Here is a 15310-nt window from a genome sequence, read left to right as displayed (position 1 = left end):
CAGATTACAGCAAGACATTAAAACAAATATTTCTGGGGGGAGGAGCTACGTCACCAGCTAAGATGGCCGCATAGTCTCCCGGGTCCGCCGACCTCCGTCTTTCGGTCTGATATCCTGTTGATTATCCTGGTTTCCCGCACCGGATCCGTGTGTGTGATCTGACCTGCTTTCCAGTGGTGCAGTCCCGGAGTTTCTCCGCAGTTGTGGAGCGGAGATACGCCGATGGTTGTGTGAGGCCTAATCCAGCGGGGACGCCGGGGTCTCAAGTGCAGGCCCTGCCGGGTCCGAGTCGAACAACAACGGACTGCGGTATGTGGTAGGGTCCGCTCTCCAGAACAATCAGACTTTTGATTGGCATGCTACCGCCAACTGCCTGGTGTTTCACTAGTAGGTGAGTAGACGAGTGATGCATGGCGATGTATCGCGGGGGTCCCTGACCGGGGGTTCGGCGATCGCTTCGTCGATCCCCCCGGGTCGGTGCCTCGCTGCGTATTATTGATTGCTAAACTTCAGTCCCTCACGGCTTACTCCTGCTCCGTCTAATTTTGCCCCGGAGAAGGCGCCACTCCGTGGGGACCGCCATGCTGGAGGAAGAAATGCAGCTAGCGGAGCAGGCGCAAACTGGCCCGTCATTGTATATATTTTAAGTAGCAGTTTTTAGGCTCTGATTATCCCTTACCTGCAGCGAGATTGCTTCGCCAGGTAGCGTCTTCGGGACAGGCGCTGTTGAATCGCCTCACCGAACGGACCCGCCATCTTGGGTAGGGAAGGTCGACGGTCCAGTTGACCGCCCCTCCCGCCCTCCCTGGATACTTAAGGGCGGTCCCTTACACTCTCGTGAATTTTTGCTGGAACTTGTAAAATCTTTACCCTGAGGCGGAAAGCCGGGGCTCTTAGCGCTCTCTTGCGCACTCTGCTAATTGACTTAATAATAGCACTTTGATCGGAGCACAGTCGATCATAAATAGGAGCACTGGTACATCTGGGCAGTCGCGCCCCGAGCACCCGCTAGTTGGAGCCGATATATTTTAAAAATTGTATATATTTTAAGTAGCAGTTTTTAGGCTCTGATTATCCCTTACCTGCAGCGAGATTGCTTCGCCAGGTAGCGTCTTCGGGACAGGCGCTGTTGAATCGCCTCACCGAACGGACCCGCCATCTTGGGTAGGGAAGGTCGATGGTCCAGTTGACCGCCCCTCCCACCCTCCTCCCTCCCTCTCTACCATAAATAAAAATAACGGACATGCACGTCCGCGCAGCGGGCGGGCGCAGCGGGCGCGCCGGCGGCGCGCCAAAGGCGCGCCAAAGGCACGCCCGTCTGTGCCCGTCCGGGCCAGGCCGGGCACAGGGCCACCCACTATGCCCGTTTTGCACGAGCATCGAATTAGACACACAAGGGACTACCTCCTACAATTTTGCTCGGCAAACTCACTCCCAACTCCTATCCCTTTAATCATTTTCCATGACGATTCTCCTGAGATACTCACCTACCAGACAACCAACAGCCTCAGTCTGGCTTTACTGAACTGCAGATCGGCTGTCAAGCATGCGCTATAGATAAAAACGCTCATTCAAGATCTACAATTAGATACTCTATTTCTCACGGAAACCTGGCTGACGCCTCACTCAGATGCTGATATTGTGAGTATGCTACCCAAGGATTACCTCATACATCATCAAAACAGAATAAAAGGCATAGGAGGCGGACTAGCGATTATTTACAGGAATTCCTTCACTTGCAGGCTACAAGAAGGAGGGATTGAGGACTGTGAAAGTGCTCATTTCTCACTTCAATTAACTCCCAATAAATCCCTTTCAGGTCTTTTGATATACCGTCCTCCGGGGACCACGGGTAACTTTGTCAGCTCACTACTGGAAACCACCACCTCATCTTGTACCTTGACCCCTAATTTTATCCTGCTTGGCGATTTAAATCTACATTTTGAGGACAGTACTAATAAAATTGCTGGGGATCTTATCTCAGATTTAAAAGTACTTGACCTTCATCTGATTAACTCAGACGCAACCCATACTAAGGGTCACCTTCTGGACCCTCTCTTTGCCAATCTCACAAAAATTGAAGCTCGCCCTTCACTTCCTCTCCCCTGGTCTGATCACTTTCTCATCCCTTTTACGTGGCAAACTAGCAAAATCACCGGCCACTTGCAAACTCCAAGAGAACGTGACAGACTATGGTCCAGAATACCTCTTGAAGACTGGACACAGGAGTTGACACGATCTACCCCTTTTGCAGACCCTGACCCTGTGTTAGCCAACGATAACTTTACCAATTGGATCACCTCCACCTTGGATATAGTCGCCCCTAAGATAGACTTAAAGAAAAAAAGTACCACCTTTAAATCACCATGGTACTCACAGGAACTCAGGAACCTAAGGAAAATCTGCAAAATCCATGAGCGTAAATGGAGGAAAAAATGGGACCCCACCATCAAGGAAGAATACAAATCAGCGATGAGGACTTATAAAGCTGCGCGAAAAGCAGCTCAAGCCTCCTTCTTTGATAAAAAAATCAAAGCTGCCTCTAATTCTTCTCGTGAGACTTATAAAATAGTTAAAGAGCTCCTCACTATACCCAACCCCCCCTCAAACCAACAACCCACAGTTGCCAGATGCAATCAAGTAGCTTGTTTTTTTCAAAATAAAATCAGCAATATTTTACAGTCACTTCCACCTTTAAACGATGATAATCCCCTGATCGCCCCATCAGCCTCCGTCATTGGTCCAACTTTAGACAGTTTCAACCAACTGTCTAATGACGACTTTCTAAAAGTCCTTTCAGACTTGAAAAGTGGCTCCCCTAATGATCCAGCACCTATCCACATCCTCAAACAAGTTGGACCCACCATCTCGCATCTGGCCACCAACCTCATTAATGCCTCGCTTAACCAAGGAGTGGTCCCTCCCAATTGGAAACACGCCATTGTCAAAGCTCTTCAGAAAAAACCTGGTATGGACCCTGCGGATTTGACCAACCTCCGCCCAATTTCACTCCTACCTGGACTAAGTAAGATTGCAGAGAAGGTGGTCAACCGGCAATTGTCTGCCTTCCTTGAAACCAACAATCTCCTTCGTCCCACACAGACAGGCTTCCGTCCAGGTCAAGGGACGGAGACAGCCCTTTTGAAAGTGGTTGAAGAGGCGAGATGCATCTTGGATTCGGGAGGATCAGTGTTACTGATCCTCCTGGATCTAAGCGCTGCATTCGATACGGTGGACCACAAAACTCTCATTAAGCGCCTCTTCAGTTTGGGAGTAAGGGGCACAGCCCTTGGCTGGCTCTCTTCGTTTCTAAAAGACAGAACATTTCAGGTCTGCGAAGGGAATGTGCGATCCGACATTCTCCCTCTCCAGTGTGGGGTCCCCCAGGGCTCTTCATTGAGCCCTACACTTTTTAACACATACATGGCCCCCCTGGAAGATGTGGTCTCCCCTTTTGGGATAAAAGCCGTCACATATGCTGACGACACCCAAATGATCGTATCATTCTCACTGGAAGAGGACAAGGTCAAAAATCTTCATGACTGTTTAGAGGGAATTCATGCTTGGATGTCCACCTCAAGGCTCAAGCTCAATGGCTCGAAAACTGAGCTCATGCTGCTGGGAAATAAAATATCTTCTCTTCCCTCCGCCATGTGGCCAGCATGCTTAGGCCCCCTCCCTCAACCCAAGACTGAATTAAAAAGTCTGGGTTTTTGGCTTGAACAGGACCTATCCCTGAAAACGCAAGCGAAAAAAACAGCTGGCACATGTGTGGGGCTACTGCGTTCCACCAGAAAGATCCTCCCATTACTTCCGGGACCTTCACAGAAATTGCTCGTTCAAGGTCTAGTCTTATCAAGACTGGACTATTGCAATGCTCTCTTTCTGGCTGCCCCAGAATCCACGATCAACATTCTTCAAAGAACACAGAATGCCGCTGCAAGGATTCTTACAGGGACCTCCCGTAGAGTCTCAGCCAAACCCGCCCTTAAGGCACTACATTGGCTGCCGATCCGCGAAAGGGTCAAATTTAAGGCGCTTTGTTCCACCCATAAAGCTTTGCAAAATCAAGGGCCCCCAATGCTAAAAGCTATGATCTTCCCATATAGACCCAACAGGCCCCTACGCTCAGCTCAAGGTCATCTGGCCACAGTCCACAAAACCAGAAAAGCCCGAACTGGAGGACGCCGTTTTTCGGTAACAGCGGCCACCTCCTGGAATGCTTTGCCATTTCATCTTCGTTCCGAGACCAATCTTATGAAATTTCGCAAGCTTCTAAAAACGCACCTCTTTCCGCAATAACTTCCTCCCTCTCTCCGACTTCACCCTCAGATGTTCTGCAATCCCAGCGCTGGGACGCTCACGGGCAGCCATGCGCTATATAAAACCTAAATTTCATTTCATTTCATTTCATTGCGAACGGTGCTGGAGGCACTTGTGGCACTCAGGGGAACCATTGCAGTCCGGACTTGCAGTTTGTTGTCTGCGGCTGATGGCCTCGCAGTTCTGAGAGCGAACCCTGGCTCGACGCCCACGCCTCGGCAATCAGCCTGCATTTTAACATCTTTCTCAGAGACCTGCTTTGACCCGGCGCTGAAAGCGGTGCTTGCTCCCACTATACTGGATCTGCCTGATTGTACTGTTTCCGATCGCCCCACGGAGCTGTTGACAACCCCGATTGTGTATCCCCTGGAACATTTACAAGGTATCCCCAGTCTGCAATTGTCTACTTTCTGTCCTTTGCTGTGTTGGACCTTGCTGACTCCCCTCCCCTGTCGGTCTCTCAAGATGGCGGATTGGCTACAACTTGGCTTCGGAGACGGGGAGGGGCACCATTGTCACCGATCATCCATATTGAGAACTGCTGCACTTTTTTCAGCTTCGTGGAAATGGCTTTCTTTAACCAACAACTTTAGTGCACTTGATAGACGGGGCCAGGGTTGATATTGTTCTTTGGGTCTTTCATTGTCGCATAGGTTTGACGGGATTGTGTCGTTTCTGATCTAACGGTGTCCGGGGCCGGGTTGATCTTGACGGGGGAAGGAGACCAGGAGTCCGTAGTAACATGCCCTCCTCCGATTTCCCTCACAAGTAGGGTCTTTTGCCTTTTCTTTCTTTCTCTCTTCTATATTTCGGGTTCTATTATTGGGCGACAGGCACGCTGCGAGGGGGGTGGCCGTAGTCATTAGCAGGGGTGCAGGGTGGGGGGGTGTGGGGTTGGGTGTTCATTTATGTTTTTGTTCTATGGCCTCTTTTCTTCTTTCTCTTTCTTGCCCTTTTTCTTTTCTTTTTCGGGTTAGTGTAGTGGGTTCGGCTCTCTTGCATCCTGATCCCTATACCTGTACTTCGACTGTTCGGGGTTTTGGTGCTCTGGGGCGGTCAGTGCTGATGGAGTCGACTGACAAAATGCGCTAGTTTATCCTGGTGACTCATGTCTTACTCCGTTGACTCAGTGGATAGCGATTTCTTTCGGACACGTTGTTTCTTGGCTCACCCTCTTCTATGATCCGAGACACTGTGCGATACCCGACACTTCTGCTTAATACTTAAAAATGAAAACCTCCTATCCTGTGTTTAAATCGAATTACTTTTGCAACCGGTACGATTTGTGCATAGAGATCCTATGATTAGCGGCCAGCCCTGGGGGTTGTAGGCCCTTGTCTGTACTTGATTGCAAATGTTCAATAAAGGTTTTCGAAAATAAATAAATAAATAAATAAATAAATAAATAAATAATTCAGCAAGGTTCTGGCGAACCATTAACAGCATATCTGAGCGCGCCCCGAAAGTTGCGTCTTCAAGCATACTGGAGTCTGAGTGGGTCGATTTCTTGTATTTTCATTTTAACGGCCATTAAAAAAAAAACTTTCATCAGAATTCCACCGTTGAAGACAATACTGCTCAAAAAGTGGCAGTTTGGCCATCTGATTGTAACATCAAAGCCCCTTCAACGAAGGAATCTTTCAATGTTGGTAAAAAAAATTGTATCACTAACAGAGTGCCCTACGATTCAAAGCAGCAAAGAACTCATAATAATCCAGAAGGCCCAAATCAAAAAACTGATTAAAAAGGGTCAGAAGGATGGGGCTCCAGGACCAGGTGGAATCCCTCAGGCTCCGTTTAAGGAGGATACAACTTTCTGGGCCTCGAAGTTAACCACCCTCTTTAACTTTATACTGCAAAATAACATCATTCCGCCCTCTTGGGAGGGATCAATTCTCGCACCAATTTTCAAAGGCGGGGACAAAAAATCCCCCGGGAATTACCCCCTCATAGCCCTTATTGACAACGAAGCAAAGTATTTTGCAGGGTTGCTTCTTAACTCGCTTAGGGCATGGGCTGATGACCATTTTGTAATTCCTCCGAATCAAACCGGCTTCACAAGCAACACTGGCACCTCGATAAATCTTATGGCCCTCTTCTGCTTGATAGATCAGGCAGAGTTTAGTTCTTGCCCACTCTATATGGGATTCATTGATTACAAAGACGCCTTTGACAATGTGAACAGAGCCAAGCTCTGCAGAAGCTGTATAGACTAAACATCCCAAATGATCTTTTAAGAGCCATACAGCTTCTACATCAGGACACATGGCTCAGGATCAAAATAGGGGAGGGCTCTAGACGATCACGCCCAATTCCGACGACAAAAGGTCTAAAACAAGGATGTGTCCTGGCCCCCATACTTTTCAATTTGTTCCTATCCAACCTTCCTGAAGCCTTAAACAAGGTAAATTCCCATGCTCCCAAAGTAGCTGGTTTCTTGTTATCAAACCTTCTATACGCCGATGATGTGGTCCTTCTTAGTAAAACAAAGATCGGCCTGCAAAGACTCATGGACGCTACCTCTGAATATTCAAACAAGAATGAGCTCCAGATTAACAGCAAGAAGACAAGAAATGTTGGCGGTACGTCCAGGAAAGGCTAAGAAGCTGGTTTGGGTCCTGAACCGGGAAAGCATTGCTGAATCCAACTGCCATAAGTACCTTGGTGTCCTTTTTAATAACAACGACAGATACAAAACTCATCTAGAAGAGCAAAAAAAGAAGGGTGCTGCACTTGCTTTTGCAATTAGTTCCATACACAAGGAACTACTTGGCCCAACATTCGCTCCAATAATGCAGGTCGCGCAGGCAAAAATTATTCCTACATTAACCTACGGAAGCGAGGTCCTAAAAGGATCAGACAGCGGCCAATTGGATAAAATTATTACAAAAATCTACAGAACAGTGTTCAAGCTACCAACTCAAACATCCCCGGCCCAAATCAGGCTGGAACTGGGTATCTGCAATAGTCACTTGCCAGAGCCATGAGTTTTCTAATGTGCTGTCACAAATTGAGGTCATCGAAGGAAGGCAGCCTAGCTCAACATCTATTGGGCCTGTCTTCACACGAACCTATGGCGAGCAGGGCATGAATATTGGGAAAGAGGTTTAAGAACTTTATGCCTGAAAGATCTTTGGAGCATGCAAGTAAGCCAAAATGAATTCAAACGGCTAGCGAAAATAAGTACAAAAAAGCTCTCTTCAGTGGAAGACAAGGCAGTCTAGCAAAAAGAAGTCACGGATGGATGACCTTGTAATCTTATGTCCAGCTGATCCCACAGCAGTACCTAACCCTACCATTCACTGTATGAACAAAACTAAGTTTATTAAAATTAAGAATGGGAGTCATTAACTTGTTGGTCCACTTGCCAAAATGGAAAAGAGATCACGGTCAGGAACACTGTCGACTTTGTGTGAACCACAAAGAAGACATAATACACATCCTATGCCTCTGTCCAAACCTGCTGAATGAAAGATGGTCTCTTTTAAGGAAACTCTAGAATATAAACATGTTTAGATTTTGCAGAGCAGCAGTTTTGGCCTGCTTTGATCCTCGGAACACCAAATTAAACTGTGCCCTAGTAAGGTTCTTGGATCAAGCAGCAAAAAAACTTTGTGAGGGGACCTAAGTCCGTGAACCTCCATCAGCATAACACCTTGGCAAGTTCCATCTGCCACCTTTCTCTATAATGGACTCAAACTTACATTCTCTTTTACATGTATATTTTTGATACATTTCTTTTTAAATCCTGTAACTTGCAAAGGTTTTTTAATCACGCAATAACGTTTTTTCCCTCTAACCACTCACCCCCAGTCACGAGATCTGAGTTTAATCCATCATTCTTTTGGTCACTATGCCACCCCAGTTTGTTACTGATCGGTGCCCGCCACATGGTGCAGGCATTTTCAGGGGGCACCATAGGTGTCTAACTGGCCCAGATGGGCCAGGGGGGGAAGTGAGCCCTGCCAGGGGCTCCCAATGTCACTTCCCGACAGCCTTTCCATGTCGGAAAGGCTGACATGGAAAGGCTTTCGGAAACCAACATCATAATCTTGACGACGGAAACGCCGTGCTAAAGGGATTAGGATGAATTTCCGACCACCGGGCACTATGAGCCCAGTGGAAGGTGTCGGTCAGTCCCTCCAACTTCTGTCTCCGACCGCACGCATCCTAATGCGTCGGTTGGACTGCAGCAGTAGATGCGGGACGAACTGCAACTGACAAACCATAGGTTGCAGTCCAAACCACATCGTAATGAGGACCTATGCCTATTCTGTGCATCAGATTGGCTAGCAAATGGATTAGCTACCCTTCTGATCGAGAAACGTTTACATAGCGGATTTTACACCGCGTGCAAACACAACGCGGTCATTTCAACGACCGCGTTGTTACAACGCAGTGCAATTACTATGCAAGTCATTACAATGATTTACGCTCGATGGTGCTCTAGACTAAGGAATAGTATGATTTACTATTCCAACACTTTCCTCAGTGTTGCACACACTGGAGTTGGAATAATAAATCATACTATTCCTAAGTCCAGCGCGCCATCTAACGCAAGTTGTTGCAACAACTTGCTTGTAATGGTAGTGCATTGTGACAATGTGGTAGTTGTAACAACCGCATTGTGAATGCATCGCAGAGTAAAATCCGCGATGTAAAGAGTCATATTCCTTCTGATCTCCAAAGGAACAACAGCCAATGGAGCCTGTTTCTTTTTCCTGCCCAGGTAGTAGGCAAGATCTTCTTTTATATGCAGACAATCATTCTAAAAACAAGTGGCTCTGTTTCTAAATTCCTAAATACATATATATTTTCTTGTCATTTTTACCTTGAACATCCACTTTAGTAATTTAAACTGACACAAGAAAATGTTTCCCATTGGGTTATATAAAGCTGGATCTGTTAAAATGATAGCTGTTTTTCAAAGAGGCTAAAAAGAAGGTATGGGTAAAGACGTGTTTGCTTAAAAAAAAGCAGCATCCATGTAAATTCCACTTTTTAGAAGGTGACAACATTTTGCCCACTAAGTTTTTATTTTGCAGAATAGGTGGATGTGGATAGAAGCTTGATATTTCAGTCGAATATGTTTGATATGTTCAGTCGGATATGTTCATAAAAACATTTCTGTCATTTTTTGACATTCTGCTCTTTTTTCAACATGTGTAGCGCATTACTGTTCTGGTAGTAGCTTTAACTACCAAGAACCTATTGTAAGACCTGGGAAAAGCTCTGAAACGTTAATTATTCTTTTTGGCCATTTTAGGTCTGGTGTGGCATCACAGCTGTCCATAAGACCTATTGTTACCAATACTTTAATAGATACATAGGGCTCCATTAGGATGGCGGGCAGATTGCCCCGGCCAGGCTGGCGGTAGCCACCGCCAGCCTGGCGGGGGAAATCCACCCGCCCTCCTTCCCTGTATTCCCCCCCGCCATTCTAATATTAGAATGGCGGGGGGGACCACGGCGGAGCAAAACACCGCCCGCCACTTTTACGCCCCGGTCGCCTTGCGGCCAGGGGGGAAAACGAGTAACATGCAGGCGGTGTCTGTCAGACACCGCCCGCAATATTACAATGGGCATTTTTCAAGGCATGTGGTGTTCACTCTGGGGGCCCCCTGTGGGCCCCCAGAGTGAAGGCCAAAGGGGGGTGGCACACGGGGGTACCTGTGGTACCCTCCTGCATTTACATAATCAAAGCGGTAGGCACCGCGGGGTGCCTGCCGCTTTGATTATGTAAATGCTGCAAAGCATTTTTAGTATTGTGGCGGGGGGAGCACAGAGCTCCGCCCGCCACAATACTAAAAATACAGGATGTGCCCGCCACAGTGGCGGGCACATCCTGATGGTGCGTGCGGGACCCCCGCCCTTAGGGCGGGCGGTCCCGATTTCCGATGGGGCCCATAGTGTGGGCTTTGGTTCTGCTCAGAGAGTATACTTCTCTCACCGCATGCTATTGGCTGTTGGATACAGCCATATGCATCTGATGGATTGTTTACATTGTAATATGGTATTCAGACAAAATATTGGAATTTAAACATCATGTTACCAAAATATTGCGTCCAAAATATTGTGATATGGAAATATTGTCTGCAAGAATATCTTTATCAAGAATATTGATTTAAGGTAACTAATTTCGATTTTGAAAATATTGAAGTCATTTATTTCGTTTACAAAAATATAGTTGTTCATAATATTGTTTTTTAATTATTGCTATGTATTTTAGTATATAATTTAAATGTATATGTTGTAATTTTTTTGTACAATTATTATTCATGTTTTTTAATATAGTTGTTACATCTTTAGTAGTTATTTGATAAAAATTAAATACATTTTATTGTACCGTAGAGGGTTGTGGGTTTATAGTGGTACAGGGTGGGAAGTATTTTAATGATAAATAATTAATAATTCGTTTTTAATTAATGTTAATTATTTAATTTACAAATATGTCAATTGTGGAGTTAACTTTTTTAAGTTACATTTTATGTGTGGGTTGTGCGTTTATAGGGGTATAGGATTTATTTATTTATTTATTTATTTATTTTGATATTTGTAAAGCGCATCATATACCCTCAGACGTCTTGGCGCTGGAAAAACCTGTTATTTGTAATAATTGGCGTAAGGAAGCAGTTATTGATTGAATAGCCATGTTTTTAGCAACTTACGAAATTGAAGGAGGGAGGAGCTCTCCCTGATGTATAGGGGTAACGTGTTCCAAAGCTTCGGGGCAGCTACCAAAAAGCGGCGGTCGCCCCAGGATGCTGTTTTTGTGCGAGGAACGACCAGTTGGCTGAGAGTAGTTGAGCGTAGAACTCTACTCGGTCTGTATCGTTGGAGCTGTTCTTTCAGAAAATGGGGTCCTTGGTTGTTAAGCGCCTTATAGACGATACAGAGAGACTTGAAATGGATTCTGTTGCGAATGGTGAGCCAGTGGTAGTCCTTTATATTTTTAGGGATAGATTCGTATTTTGTTTTACCAGAAAGCAGACGTGCTGCTGCGTTCTGGATTGTTTGAAGTTTGGTTATTACTCTGGATTGGGCATTGAGGAAAAGGCTGTTATAATAATCCAGAGCAGAGAGGACGAGAGCGGTGACCAATGTTTTAATAGCTGATTCCGGAAGAAAAGGACGTATTTTTCTTATCATCTTCAGTTTTAGGTGTGCTGTGGAGACTGTTTTGTTGGCATGATGCATGAAATTTAAACCTTCGTCGAAGATGATACCGAGGTTTCTGACTTTGGCAGTGGGGGTGGGAGGGGTACCGAAGGCATCTGGCCACCAGCTTGATGGCCAGGCTGGAAGAAGGGATCCGAAAATAAGCACCTTGGTTTTTTCTGAGTTTAGTTTAAGGCAGTTGATGGCCATCCATTCTCCTATGTCTAGGAGTCCTTTCTTGAATTTTTCTGCCACTAGATCTCCGTCCCCTTTGATGGCCAAAACAAGTTGGGTATCATCGGCGTAGGAGGTTAGGCTCATCCCATGTGCTTTGATGGGATGTGGTGGGAGGTGATGGGATGGGATGTGGATGGGAGGTGATTAAGTAATTAAAAATAGTTTTATATTAATTATTTAATTGACAATTTTTATGTAAATACGTTTTTGTTACTTAAAACTATAGGAGCAAGTTGTGAGGGTTATAGGGTGCGGAGCAACTAAATTAGAATTATTTAATAATTCGTATTTTGTTAATAATTCATTTTTAAATTATATACATTCCTTAAATGAAAAAAAATATGTAAATTGTGTAATATATTAAATGGCTATGTTTGGGTCTTTTCTATGTGAAAGAGATGTGTAGGAAATTACTTGTACTGAATAATAAATACAGTTCATTTATAAAAAATTATAGAAATTATAAATAATTATATAAAATACATAAATACATTACTTTTTATATTATATTTTAGGAGTCAGTAGTTGATTTTTGTAGGAGCAAATAGTGGGAAATTGATTAAATATGAATCATGTATTATTACCTAATTATTAATAATAAATGTTTAATTGGGATTTAATTATGAAAATGATGGAAATAATAATTTTGTAATTTATACATTTGGTGTGTGTTCATTTATTTGTATGAATAAAGGATGGGTGGTATTTAACTACAATTATTTTAGGAAAACGTTATTATTATTGATATTTTGACCAATACTTAATTATTTAACATACGTACATAATATTATTTTAATAAAGACTTTTAGATATGTGTTGTGTACTTTGTTGAAGTATAGGGTGAAAAGTTAATTAAGTAATAACACATTTAAAAAATAGATAACTCTTTTTTTATGATGTATTTATTATTTAATGTGTAAATTGTGATGAGTTTTTTAAATGTAAATAATATTGTATTTACTAGTTGTTGTTATTCTGAGAATATAATTTTGTATTTTCATTATAATAATATTTGTGGAAATGTATATGTATTTAATAATGTGATACGTATTTATTTTAGTTTATAAAAAATATATTTATATTTATTTTTTTAACATATTTCTTTTTTTAATTGTTGACAATGTTGTTTAAAAATATTTTATTATGTTGAAGTGAATTAGGTTGTTTCTAATGTTGCACTGACTGGAGTGGGACTAGTACATATTACCCCTCTCCAATCCAACATTTTCCATACTGTTGCACCGACTGGAATGGGAATAATACATTTCCTCCCCCCCCCGCAATCAAACACGTTCCCTATTGTGAACTGCCTGCGGTGGGAATAGTAATCCATATTTTCCTTACTGTTGCACTGACTGGAGTGGAAATAGTACATTTTACTACCCCTCCGCAATCCAACACTTTCCCTACTGTTGCACTGACTTGAGTGAGAATAGTACATTTTACCCCTCCGCAACCCAGCAATTTCCCTATTATTGCACTGATTGTAGTGGGAATAGTTAATTTGACCCTTCTCACAATCCAACACTTTCTCTACTGTTGCACTGACTGAAGTGGAATTAGTACATTTTGCCCCTCCGTAATCTAGCACTTTCCTTACTGTTGCATTGACAAGTGTGAGAATAGGAAATGTTACCCCTCCGAAGTCCAACTCTTTCCCTATTATTGCACTGACTGGAGCGGGAATAGTACATTTTCCCCCGCCGTAATCCAATACTTTCCCTGCTGTTACATTACTGGAGTGGGAATAGTACATTTTACCCTCCCCACAATCCAACACTTTCCCTAATGTTACACTGACTGGAGTGGTAATAATAAATTGTACCCCTCCGTAATCCAACATTTTCCCTACTGTTGCATTGACTGGAGTGCGAATGGTACATTTTACCCTCCCCACAAACCAACACTTTCCCTACTCATGCATTGGCTGGAGTGGGAATAATATATTTTACCCCTCCTCTATCCAACACTTTCCTTACTGTTGCACTGACTGTAGTGGAAATAGTGAAATGTAAGATTTACCCTACTTTTACACTGAATGGATTGGGAATATCAAATTTCACCCCTGTTTAATGTAACAGTTTTTCGAGTTGCATTGTGTGAAGTGGGAGTAATAAATTGTATCCCTCCTCAGTCCAACACTTTGCCTACTTTTGTGTAAGTTGTAGTGGGAATGGTGTATGTATTAAATGTAAACTTTTATAGTTTATTTTATATTGTTACAATTTATATTATTATGTTTTTGTTTATTTAAGATAGTAATATTAATAATTATTGTTTTTAATGTGTTGAATATTTTTAGTCAATTGTAATTTTTTACATTATTTACTTTTATTTGTAATTAAAATGGCTTGTTTTAAAAAATGTATGTTATTGAGTATATGTGCATATATATCACTCGAAAAAGACTAAATGCCTATATAGTTAGGATTTTTTCCCTATGGGATTTTTGAAAATTCTATGTCTAATAACTTTGGCGTTTGTGGACGGAATTGGCTGAAATTTTCAGGAAAATGGAACATTTTGTTTCTGAGCAGCCCCTGAAAATTTGGGGGGGGGTTCGTCAAGGGGGGGCCGAGAAAAAAGGGGGGTCCCAAAACGCGTTTTTCCCATTCATTTTTCCATAGGGCGGTTGGCCTCACTTTTAGCCCGAACGGCTGAATGGATTTGCACGAAACTTGGCAAAATTGTAGGGACTGTTAGCCCGATGTGCCTTTGCTAGGTCTCAATATATGTGCTCCAGTGGATTTTGAGAAATTTACGTTCAAAAAAAGATATATATCTGTGACAGCGTCCCGGATAGCGCTCCAGTTCGCGTACTTTTCGCGTAACAGAACTTTGCGATGCGAAGCTGATTGGCTCTCTGGTGTCTGTCAACATTCTAAACAGTCCGGAGCGGCCGCCATCTTGTCTCTCGGTAGGATCGAGAGACAAAAGGAGGCCAAAACAAAGGGGGAAATTACCATAAGGGGGCATAGTAGAACCTCCTTGACCCCCTAGGTTTAATGTGGAGGTTTTAAAAGGGCCCAGCAGGGCAAAAAAAAAATTTTTTTTTTTTTTTTTTGCGTGGGAAGCGCCTAGTCCGCGAACCGGAAAGCGTTCTGGGCAGCGTACTATAAGGAAAAAAGAATGATAGACTTTTCAAATACTGTATGTTAATTGTTTGTTGTTTTGGTTGATTATTTTTTATTTTCTTTTTTTTTAAGCATTTTTTTTTTATTGTGATTGTGTTTCATAATTTATTAAACTTTCTAACATTTCACTGTCAGAAATTTCATAATTCTCATTGAATATACTTTGTAGTCTTTGAGGGTGTAAAATGTCCTCATTTTTAAGGAGGTTATCCACTGCTTCCACACATTGCAGTAGTTCCTGGTCCCTACTTTCATCCATAAATTCATTTTCTTGGCTGCTCTCTTGCAGTTCAATTTTAAATACAACTTTCTGTTCGCCTTCCATTTTGCCTGAAATTTGGATAAAAAAATATATATTAGTAGAGATAGGGCACTGTTGGGATTAATTTTAGATAGGCAGTTTTTATCAGTGCATTTATCTTTTGGCAGTGTATAGTATCAGAGTGGAAGTAGGACTA

Source organism: Lissotriton vulgaris, chromosome 1_1 (assembly GCF_964263255.1).
Source record: "Lissotriton vulgaris chromosome 1_1, aLisVul1.2, whole genome shotgun sequence".
NCBI classification, from domain to species: domain Eukaryota; kingdom Metazoa; phylum Chordata; class Amphibia; order Caudata; family Salamandridae; genus Lissotriton; species Lissotriton vulgaris.
Note: the sequence above shows the minus strand (reverse complement) of the source record.